Source organism: Lutra lutra, chromosome 6 (assembly GCF_902655055.1).
Source record: "Lutra lutra chromosome 6, mLutLut1.2, whole genome shotgun sequence".
NCBI classification, from domain to species: Eukaryota; Metazoa; Chordata; class Mammalia; order Carnivora; family Mustelidae; genus Lutra; species Lutra lutra.
The window spans coordinates 1167385-1178174 of NC_062283.1; positions in this window are offsets into that span (position 1 = coordinate 1167385).

A 10790-nucleotide genomic window follows, 5' to 3' on the forward strand; every position below is an offset into this window, starting at 1 on the left:
GAGGGCCCTGATGACAAGAGGCGAATGAGTAAAACAAGGGGGAAAGTTTGTGGGCTGGCTGTCCCTAGAGTCTGGAATCCCACCCTGGGCTCCACAGGCCAAGGTGAGTGACAAGGAGATGCTGGGAACTCTGGGTTCCTTGAGGAGGTCGTCTCCCATCTTGTCCCCCGTCTTCCCACAGCCCTCCCCCACAGAGGGTCTTCAAGCCAGGGTGCTCAGGTCACTCCCCCTGCCCTGCTGTAAGTTCATCTCCCCCCAGTGGCCCTCCAGGGCCACACACAGAGCTGCCACTGCTGCCTCCTCCTCCCAAAAACTCATGTCCAATCAGCTCCAGCTCCGTTTTGTGAGTTGAACATTCCTGAGCTTTCTTGGAAAACAGAAGCTTTTTGTTCTCCCAGATTCTTCACCTCTTCTCAGAGGCCTCCAGTCTAGTGGTGGGAAGGGGAGAAGGGGAGCCCAAAACAATGACCTCTGATTCGGCCCCAAAGCTCCCTGAGCCCAGGCAGCTGAGCTGGCTTCCCATGGGGTGTGTCTGCCACCCCTGCTGACTCCCCTGCCTGTCCCCTCTCTCTGCTCAAAGAATGCAAGAATGCTGGAGTTGGAAGCTGCAGCTTCCCTAATCACGGTTTTAATTGTTCCTGCCCAAGCTGCAGGACTTGGGGCAACTTACCCTCTGCACCTCTGGCTTTTACTTGTAAAATTGGGAGAATAACATGAACTCAACAGGGGTAAGTCGAAAAAATAAAGATAATTCGTTTCAATGCCAAGCCCTGGACGTGGCCCCAAGGTAAGCGTGCCGCGTGTACTCAACAGATGAAGAAACCAGAGCGCAAACAGAAACACCCGTTTCCCCAAAGTCATGTGAGCGCACGCCCTGCTCCCGCACACTGTTTTAAATTCCTTGCCTCTTTGCCATTTAATCTCTGCTCGGTGCACAGGAACTCCCAGAGGAGAAGAGAAACTTGCATCATAAACTCTGCATCACGGGTCAGATCGAGGGGCTAAAATCTCCCCCAGTCCCTGTGTCCCACTGCCGTAGCTTCCGGGAGACAAGAACTCTGTCTGGGGAAGTCTGCGGAAATCTCCCCAGGAGGCCAAGGGGCACTTCCTGTCTGGGTCCACCTGCCCCTAGCAGCTGCTGCTGCCTCGTCTTTGACCTCCTGCTGGAGCCGACAATCAAATCCCACCGTTTCCTTCCTGGAACGTGGAAACCATCTCCAGCTCATCTTCTCTTTTCCAGGCTCTTCCCTTCCTGCAGCCGCTGGAGCCTCTGGACACCTGCCTGCTGACCCCGCGCCACTGGCAAGGTCAGGCTGACCAGGTGAGGAGAGCATCAGAGCCGGACACGCAAGTCCTGGGGCTCTCCAGATAGTGCCCTCCCCCTCAGGACTCCCTCCTGTGTTCTCTGCACAGCGGCAAACTGCACACACTCCCTGACGCACACTTGTGTGCACTTAGATTCTTCATCTTGGAGGTCATTATCCAGAGGACCTTGGGATTCCCCCGCCAAGAGGCTGCGGAATGCAGTTTTTTTTTTTTTTTAAGATTTTATTTATTTGACAGAGATCACAAGTAGGCAGAGAGGCAGGCAGAGAGAGAGAGAGAAGCAGGCTCCCCGCTGAGCAGAGAGCCCGATGTGGGGCTGGATCCCAGGACCCTGGGATCATGACCTGAGCTGAAGGCAGAGGCTTTAACCCACTGAGCCAGCCAGGCGCCCCTGGAATGCAGTTTTATCAAACAAGATCCCTAGTGGAAGTGTTCGTGACCTGAGCCACAGCTTTAAGGCGGAAAGCCTGTCCGGATCTAAACTGCCGTGCTTGTCACTTTCTGACTGTAAAAATCCTACGATTGCAAGTAGTCCATAATCTTCGCTAGATGGAAGGGCAAAAATACCTACATCTTAACCACTGCCTGCTTTTTCCCACTCAGACTCCTTGCGCTAGGATGTTGATAAGGAAAACTTTCTCACCCAAGGTCATGCAGCTAGTGAGTGGTGACTTAGACTCAAATAAAGCCCTCACACTTCCTCCTAGCCTAAAAACGACTTCATCCTACCTGAAAATCCATACCAAGTTTCTTGGGTTTTAGCTAAAAGTAACAGAAGTTTGGTTCCTGTGATCATAAAGGAAGCAAGTTCAACTTTTGCCAAGATGTTGTCCTCCTCTTCCTCCCAGATTCAAACCCAGCCTCCCAACCCAAACCTGACCTAGAGACTTTTGTCCCCATTTACTTGGGGACAATTTTACTTAAATATTTTCCCTGAATTGATCATCTCTGTGGGCATCTGGGACCCCCACACAGACCTCCAGGATTTTCCTTACTCCAGGTGCAAGTTTGCGGCATGAGACCTATTCCTAAATCTCCAACTATAAAATAATAGTGCTTACATTTCTATAAGATTTGTAGCTCACAAATGGCCTTCACATCAGTGATCCCACTTAGCCCTCCCACTGAGCCCCTGTGTAGGGAGGACAGGCATTCCTTGTTCGAATTTGCGATGGAAAAGTGAGGTTCAGAAGGGGGACGTGACTTGGGCAAAGTCTCAGAATAGTGTAGACCTAGACCATAAACTTGGTTTTTATTTCAAATCCATCTGTATCTCCACACTTGGCTCTATTCCTCATAAAATATGTTTGGAAATGAAGGAAAGTCCTAGAGAGACCACTGTCCTTTCACATTTAATTTTCATCCACATGTTTCCTTAACTTTCTGACTTCCTCCCCTGAACATGCTGATGTCCGGGGCTCTCCTCTGGGCGAGGCTGGCCATGGCCCTGAGGATTCACTCCGACTTTCCGAAGGGTGTGTCCCTGATGTCCGCCTTCCTCCCGGGCCTCCAGGGAGGAGGAAGGCTGGAAGAGCTCTGCTTCCTGGGGGTTAGGCTGGGAGGCAGTGAGAGGAAGGCTGTGTGCTCCCCTAGCAGTGTTCTTGTCTGTTACTCCTGTCCTAATGCGCTGGGGGAGGGCGTGGGAGAGGGCTCCCTGTCCATGCACAACCACCGGAAGCTGAGGAGCCCATGTTGTTCAAAACCTGAGCGCACCCGTCCTCCCCTCCACCCCCCGCAAAGTCTCCAGGCTGTGCCTTCGGCCCTCGCTGCTCCTGCAGGAATAAACATGCCGATATCTACAAGCACACCCTGCAGCCATCAGCAGCGACTCCATTCGAACAGCACCATGGGGCATTGGGAAAACACCTCCCTAGGCCTCAGTTTACCCACTTATAAATCAGAATCACCAAAGTCCCTTCTAAGGCTGACATCCTCAGTTCATTTTCCCAGGTTTTGAGAGATTCTGATCACCTCTGAGCCTGATTTGATCAGTTTTTTACCTGTAGGTGACTGAGAAACAAGAGTAAGAATTAAGAAATCTTAGGAATTTCAAGCTCTGCTGTGTCATACAGTCATCTAGGTTTCCAGGCCACAACTGTATACATGAGAACCAGATGCTCAGGAAGGTGGAAAGTTTGCCCTGTCCAGGTTCAGTGCCAGGGCCAGACAGACACAGACCCTCTACGCACCTTCTCTGTGGCAGTGAGTTGAGATTTGGAACAACAAATTCGAGACCAAGACCACTTAGCTTCTCCTCCCCCATCCTACAGCCTGCCGGCCTGTGGCACCAGAGGAAGGGTGTCGGGGCAGTGAAAGGGCAGGAGTTGACCTCGAACCTCCGTGCAGTGTCCCAGGGACGCCCAGAGACGAGATGGGCGCTCTTTGTGGCTAAGATCACCAGAGGCAGGAAATACTCATAGAGGAAGTGGTATGATGGTCAGGATTTGTCTCAAAATGATTCTGTGAGAATGCGTCTGGGGCAGGGCCGGGGCTGTGGGGAGAGCCATGTGGATCAGACAGAGGAAATGAGCAGCAGCAGAGCTCGTCGCCGCTGACGTCAGCTACGTGAGGGGAACCGTGCCCTCCTCTCTACCCCTCGTAATGTTTGAAATGTTCTGTAATAAACTTTTAACTAAAAGTAACACGATGAAGACACCCGGGGTGGGAGAATTCGTAAAACTCATGGATAGAAAAGGAATAGAGCAGGTCAGAGGGTGAATGAGATAAGTGGGAGAGAAGGGGAAGGAGGCAAGTGATGAAGGTTTAGAATGTAAGTGAGGTTCAGAGCCACGACCAGAAAGAGTCTTAAGACATCTTTGGTGCAAACCTGTGATTTTTTTTTTTTTTTTAAAGATTTTTTATTTATTTGTCAGAGAGAGAGGAGAGTGAGCGAGCACAGGCAGACAGAATGGCAGACAGAGGCAGAGGGAGAAGCAGGCTCCCCACCAAGCAAGGAGCCCGATGTGGGACTCGATCCCAGGATGCTGGGATCATGACCTGAGCCGAAGGCAGCTGCTTAACCAACTGAGCCACCCAGGCGTCCCAAACCTGTGATTTTATTAAAGCGCGGAGATAGGACCTGTGGGCAGAAAGAGCGGCTGCCCCAGGGTTGTGAGTGGTGGTTATATACTAGGGGGTTGGGGAGGTGAGGAAAGGGAGGTTCCGAATGCTGATGAGGATGCTCAGGAAACTGGAGGCCTGGCTGTCCACAAGCCCAGGCCGTTTTCCCTCTAATGAGGCACTAACAGGAAAAGAGTTGGAAAAAAAAAAAAAAAGAAGAAAACAGTTGGGAGGAACGTTATATTCCTCCCATCCCACGTCCTTGTCAACGGGCTGCGGGTTTAAAAGAAATTCAGTTTTATTTACATTTCCCTCTGCCTCAGCCTCCCTCAGTTGTATGGAGGGGAGAGTGATGTTCGGGCTTCAGGAACGGAGTTCTGGGTCTCTGGAAGTTAGGCTATTGGTAAGAAAGCCCCTTCCTTGTAAATCACTAGTGCTTTTGTAAGCGGAGGGAGACTCCAGTCTTGCAGGATCGTGATCTCTACAAGTTAACTATTTGTTCTTCCTTTAGGGCTGCCCAAGTGCCCGAGGACTGTCTCCGACACACATCCATGGGGTGTGGAGTGTCAGCTTCTGCTTTTCCCTCAGCTTGCCTTCTGCTCCCTCATCAGAAGGAAGAAGACAAAGAAACAGTGGGACTTCTGTGAGCATTCACTAAGTCCTTACTCCGTGCCAGACATTTTCAGGTATAATTTCTTAAACTTTATTTTAAAAGTCAGTATCATTGTGTTCTTTTACAAAGAAAAAGCTAATACATAAAAATTACATAACTTGGGGCACCTGGGTGGCTCAGGGGGTTAAGCCTCTGCCTTCAGCTCTATCGTGATCTCAGGGTCCTGGGATGGAGCCCTGCATTGGGCTCTCTGCTCAGCAGGGAGCCTGCTTCCCCCTCCCCCTCTGCCTGCCTCTCTGCCTACTTGTGATCTCTCTCTCCCTCTCTGTCAAATAAATAAATAAAATCTTTTTTAAAAAATTACATAACTTGCTCAAAATTGTATAGCTAGAAAGAACTCAAAGCCAGGTCTGTTTAAATCCTAAATCCAAACTTTTTACCCTGTGTACAACAGAGAGGGAGGAAAAGAGAGAGCAATTGTAGACACAATTGCTGAAGTGCATAAAGTGTAGAAATGGGGGGAAAAATAGGAGAAGGAATGGGGATCAGTGCATTCCGCATCAGGGACTGGGTTGATGAGGTGGCCTTCCAGAGCCACTCCCAGATCTCCAGGCGACAAGGGGGTGGCCCTGCTCAGCCTTGACTCTTGTGAGGAATGATTTAAACCTGGGGTGCCGTGTGCGGACCTTGTTGTGGAGGGAACACAAATTCTGCAGTCCCTGTCCCCTGCTACCTGCACTCAGGACCTGCTGTACATTCGTGACTGGCTCTGCCACTAACTTCTTGTGAGTGTGTGTGGGTGTGTTTGCACGCTAAATTATAGCAGAAAGGGAACAAGGAAGAAATAAATGCAGAACTTGAAGAAAATGCTAGGTTAATCGTTGACGACAAGGAAGCAATGTTACTTCACATTGACTTTGCTTCTTTCCCCGGAGCCTTGTATTCAGAGGTATTCAGAGCCTTTGAAACAGACAGATATCCGGGAGCTCCGAGTTTCTCTCTCGTCACTGGCTATTGGTTTTCCTGGTTTGGGCTCTGAGAAACCCCAGCCCTTGAGTAGGACTGCTGCTGTGCGGGTCCAGGCCCCGTGTGTACTGCTGAAGGGGCAGCACCCACATCCGTCCCCTGAACTCGGGATCAGAGCACTTAAATAACACTCCGTGCTACTCTGTGCCTGTGCATTGAAGCGTGGCGGCGGAACGGTTCTGTGATCGACGACCTTGTACAGGCAACACGAGTATAACACATAAGCTCATCTCGGCACGCGCTCCGGCTTCCTCGACCCAGCCGAACAAGGCTCGGCATGCCGAAGCAGACAGACAGCACTTGCCGAAGTGCCCGGCGTGTCCTCGCTCCAGATCCCGGGAGTTCAATCACCTTCCCCGCAAACTCGAGCAACTGCGGGGTCTGTCAGTGGAAAGCACAGGCGGCTTCTCTGCTGATCCCGTTCCTCTTGTCTTGGCTAAATTGTGCTCCAGCTTAATGGGAAAGCTCACTCTTCCCCGAAAAGAAGGAAAGGAAAAAAAATCAGCTGAATTGTTTTCTCTCACTACATGAAGAGTATACACACATTTTAAATGTGTTACCTCCTCCTTTGACACATCTACGTACTCATGATCTTGAAAAACCTCTCTGCACGGTCGCTAGATAGTCGAACAAAATACTGTGAGCGTACTGAAGGCACCTGCACTCTGATGTACTGGGTAAGCAGAATTTCACATGTTTCTTCAGTCATTTAAAAAAAAATTCCCTTTATAATCAGTATTTCTTGTGTATTATCCAAGACATTTTTCTTAATCCCCAGGTCACAGAGATATTTATCATCTACAAACTTCATTGTTTAGCCTTTCACATTTTTATCTATAATACTCCTAGATTTCATTTATTCACAGGCTTTTATTCTGGAAATGAAAAAATATACACTTATAAAACAGAAACATGATCACTGGAAAAATACAAGTGTGGGGGGGCTCCCTGGCTGGCTGAGTCGTGGGAGCATGCGGCTCTCAACCTCAGGTCATGAGTTCAAGCCCAGCCGCTGGGCATGGAGCCTGCTTTAAAAAAAGAAACGTGATCCCTGGATTAGCCACCTTGTGCTTTCAGCAGTATTGATGTTGTTAACTTACGTGCACTTATGTGTGTTTGCTTGTTTGTTTTGTTGGATCATTTGAAAGTATGTTGTAGACATACAGATACGTTACCATGATACATCAGTAACTTAGATCCTAAGAACAACGTATTCTACCTAAAGATATCTGATTCTTCCTCAGATACCAATTAAAAACTCCAACAATTCTAACATTCATTCCATAATCAAAATCATCCAACAGTTCCTAAACTGACTATAATTTTTGTTCAAACTGGGATTCATTCAAGGTTCTTTTTTTTTTTTTAAGTTTTATTTATTTCTGTGACAGACAGAGATCACAAGCAGGCAGAGAGTCAGGCAGAGAGAGAGGAGAAAGCAGGCTCCCCACTGAGCAGAGAGCCCCATGCGGGGCTCGATCCCAGGACACTGGGATCATGACCTGAGCCAAAGGCAGAGGCTTTAACCCACTGAGCCACCCAGGCGCCCCTCAAGGTTCTTTTTTTAATATTTTATTTATTAATTTGAGAGAGAATAAGAGAGAGCATGAGTGGGTAGAGGGGCAAGTGGGAGAGAGGGAGCGTGCACAAGAGCAGCAGACTCCCCGCCAAGCAGAGAGACCGATGTGGGACTCGATCCCAAGACCCTGAGATCATGACCTGAGCCGAAGGCAGGTACAACTGACTGAACCACCCAGGCGCCTCCCATGGTTCACGTTTTGTTATTGATTGCTAATGTATTTTTCACATCTTTTACTTTACATCTGGAACAATCCCACTAAAGTGCTTTTTAAGGGCATCTTTGAAGACACAAGTCCAGTTGTCCTGTTTGCCTCATTGGTTCCTCAGTCAGTGATATTCATCTGGTTCTCTCCCTCAGTATTTCTTGCTTTGGTGGAAGTGAGGCCGAAGACTTGAATGGACAGAGATCTTGTATATGACATATTTTGTATATGACATAAGGTGGAGGTAACATTTTAATTTTTTTCCTGATGGATATCCAATTGAATCGTCACTATTTATTTTTTTAAAATCCTTTCTTTTTCTATTTGCAGTGTTCTTTGTCGTAAATCAAGTGTTGTGATATGCACATGTCTGTTTCTATTTCTTTCCATTCCTCTGTTCATCCTTAAGATAGCAATGTTTAATGTAGCTTTTAATGAGCAATTATATTTTATAAGCAAGTTCTCCTATATCCCTCAAAAGTCTTGACGATTTTTGACCATTTGCACTTATATATAAATTTTTTCCAGGTTTTTTTATATTTAAGTTTTTAAGTTTTAATTCCAGTATCGTGAACATAGTGTTATATTAGTCTCAGGAGAACAATATAGTGAATCAGCAATTCTGTACCTTACCCCGTGTTCGTCGTGGTAAGTGTCCTTTAATCCCCATGACCTATTTCCCCCAACCCCCACCAACCTCCCCTCTGGTGACCATCGGTTTGTTAAGGGTCTGTTTCTTGATGTGTCTCTTTTTTTCTCCTTTATTTGTTTTGTTTCTTAAATTCTGCATATGAATGAGATAATATGGTATTTACCTTTCTCTGACTGACTTTTTCACTTAGCATAATACTCTCTAGCTCCATCCATGGTGTTCCAAATGGCAAGACTGCATTCTTTTTAATGGCTGAGTAATATTCCTGTGTGTGTGTGTGTGTGTGTGTGTGTGTGTGTGTGTAGAGAGTGAGAGACACCACATCTTCTTTTTTTTTTTTTAAGATTTTTTTTTAAGATTTTATTTATTCATTTGACAGAGAGAGAGATCACAAGCAGACAGAGGGGCAGGCAGAGAGAGAGGGGGAAGCAAGCTCCCAGCTGAGCAGAGAGCCCGATGCGGGGCTTGAACCCAGGACCTGGGAATCATGACCTGAGCTTGAACCCAGGACCTGGGAATCATGACCTGAGCCGAAGGCAGTGGCTTAACCCACTGAGCCACCCAGGCGCCCCTCCAATCTAGGTTTCTTTGGAATATCACCTCCTTCTGTGACATCTGATTTCATTTTATCAGCTGGTCTCTTTTCAGCTTCTTTACTTTTTCAGTTATGAGGGCCTTGCCATTACTATTGCCGGAAAGAAGACTGGATGATGTTTTGGGCTCTTGTTTAACAGAAATAGGTTTTGTGCTTGAAATTTTGGGTGGCTCTACATGCTTCTGAGATGGACGGTAACTTGAATCAATGCCCCGAGCCAAAGATTCAAGTAGTGCCTTTAGCTTTTCTGCAGAATCCTTACTCTTTGAATGTATGAAGCCTAGTGCTTTAAAAAAAAATGGGATCAAGTTCCAAGCTCACAGTAGCAGCCATTGCAAACACCTCTTTGCCACGCAGCTCCGCCTGTTCCCGGAGGCCCCTTCTGAACCGCTCCACATTTTTCTTTTTACCTTAGGTTCCAATATGGCTCAGCTGAACACTGGTACTTATTTAAAACTTTAATAATGTTCATCATGGATTTTTTTGCATTAATTTTGACTTTGAGAAGCTATTGTATTAAAATATTTCTTATTTTAATTATTAAAAAAAAGAAATGACATTCTTACATCATTGACTTTTCTAACTCATTAACATGTATACTAAAGATTAATTTAGGACTCTTCAAACATGTACCAGTTAAGACTAACATTTCTCATCAAAGCAATGTAGGATGTCTTTTGCTAACTTCACTGCTGAGTATTTGGTTATGTTATTTTAAAAAATTAAGCTTAAATTTGTAGTTTATGAAAACTATATAGAAATATAGTGAATTTCGTATTAATTTGTATCTAACAACTTTGCTAAGGTCACAAAATTATAATAATTTATTGCTAGTTTCTTTTTAAATTATATGTTTACAGGGTATACTAATGACAGTTTCATTTGTTTCTAATTTTTAAATTTCCCTTTTGCCTTAAATTCACTGTCTAATTCTGCCAACACAATACTGAATTGAGGTAGTAACAGAGACATCCTTTCCTTGAATATTATTTCAGAGGGAATACTTCACCAAGAAATGTGACACTTGTGGCAGACATGTGTTAGATACTCTATCAGGTAGGAAAGGTCTCTTTTTCCCTCAGCTTGCTGTAAGTTTAAAATATGAATCAATGCCGATTTTTTTTAAAGATTTTATTTATCTATTTGACAGAGAGAGAGATCCCACGTAGGCAGAGAGGCAGGCAGAGAGAAGGGGGAAGCAGTCTCCCTGCTGAGCAGAGAGCCCAATGCGGGGCTTGATCCCAGGACCCAGAGATCATGACCTGAGCCGAAGGCAGAGGCCTAACCCACTGGGCCACCCAGGTGCCCCTCAATGCCGAATTTTATCACATGCTTCTTGAAGCACATATTGAGATGACCCTGTGACATTATTTTGTTAAATTGGTGTATTCATTGCTTGACTTTGAATGTTAAACCATTTTTGCTTTCCTGGGGGTGGAAATCCAACTTTATATTGCTTAATTTGGTTTACTAAGATTTTGTATAGGATTTTTACAACTATGTTCATGAAAAAGATTGTGCCTATGGCTTTTCTTTCTCATAATGTCCTTGTCATATATTTTTTAAAATATTTTATTTATTTATTTCTCAGAGAGAGAGAGCACAAGCAGGGGGAGCAGCAGGCAGAGCAGGCAGAGGGAGAAGCAGGCTCCTGACTGAGCAGGGAGCCTGATGTGGGACTTGATCCCAGGACCCTGGGATCATGAGCTGAGCTGCAGGCAGACCACCCAGGTG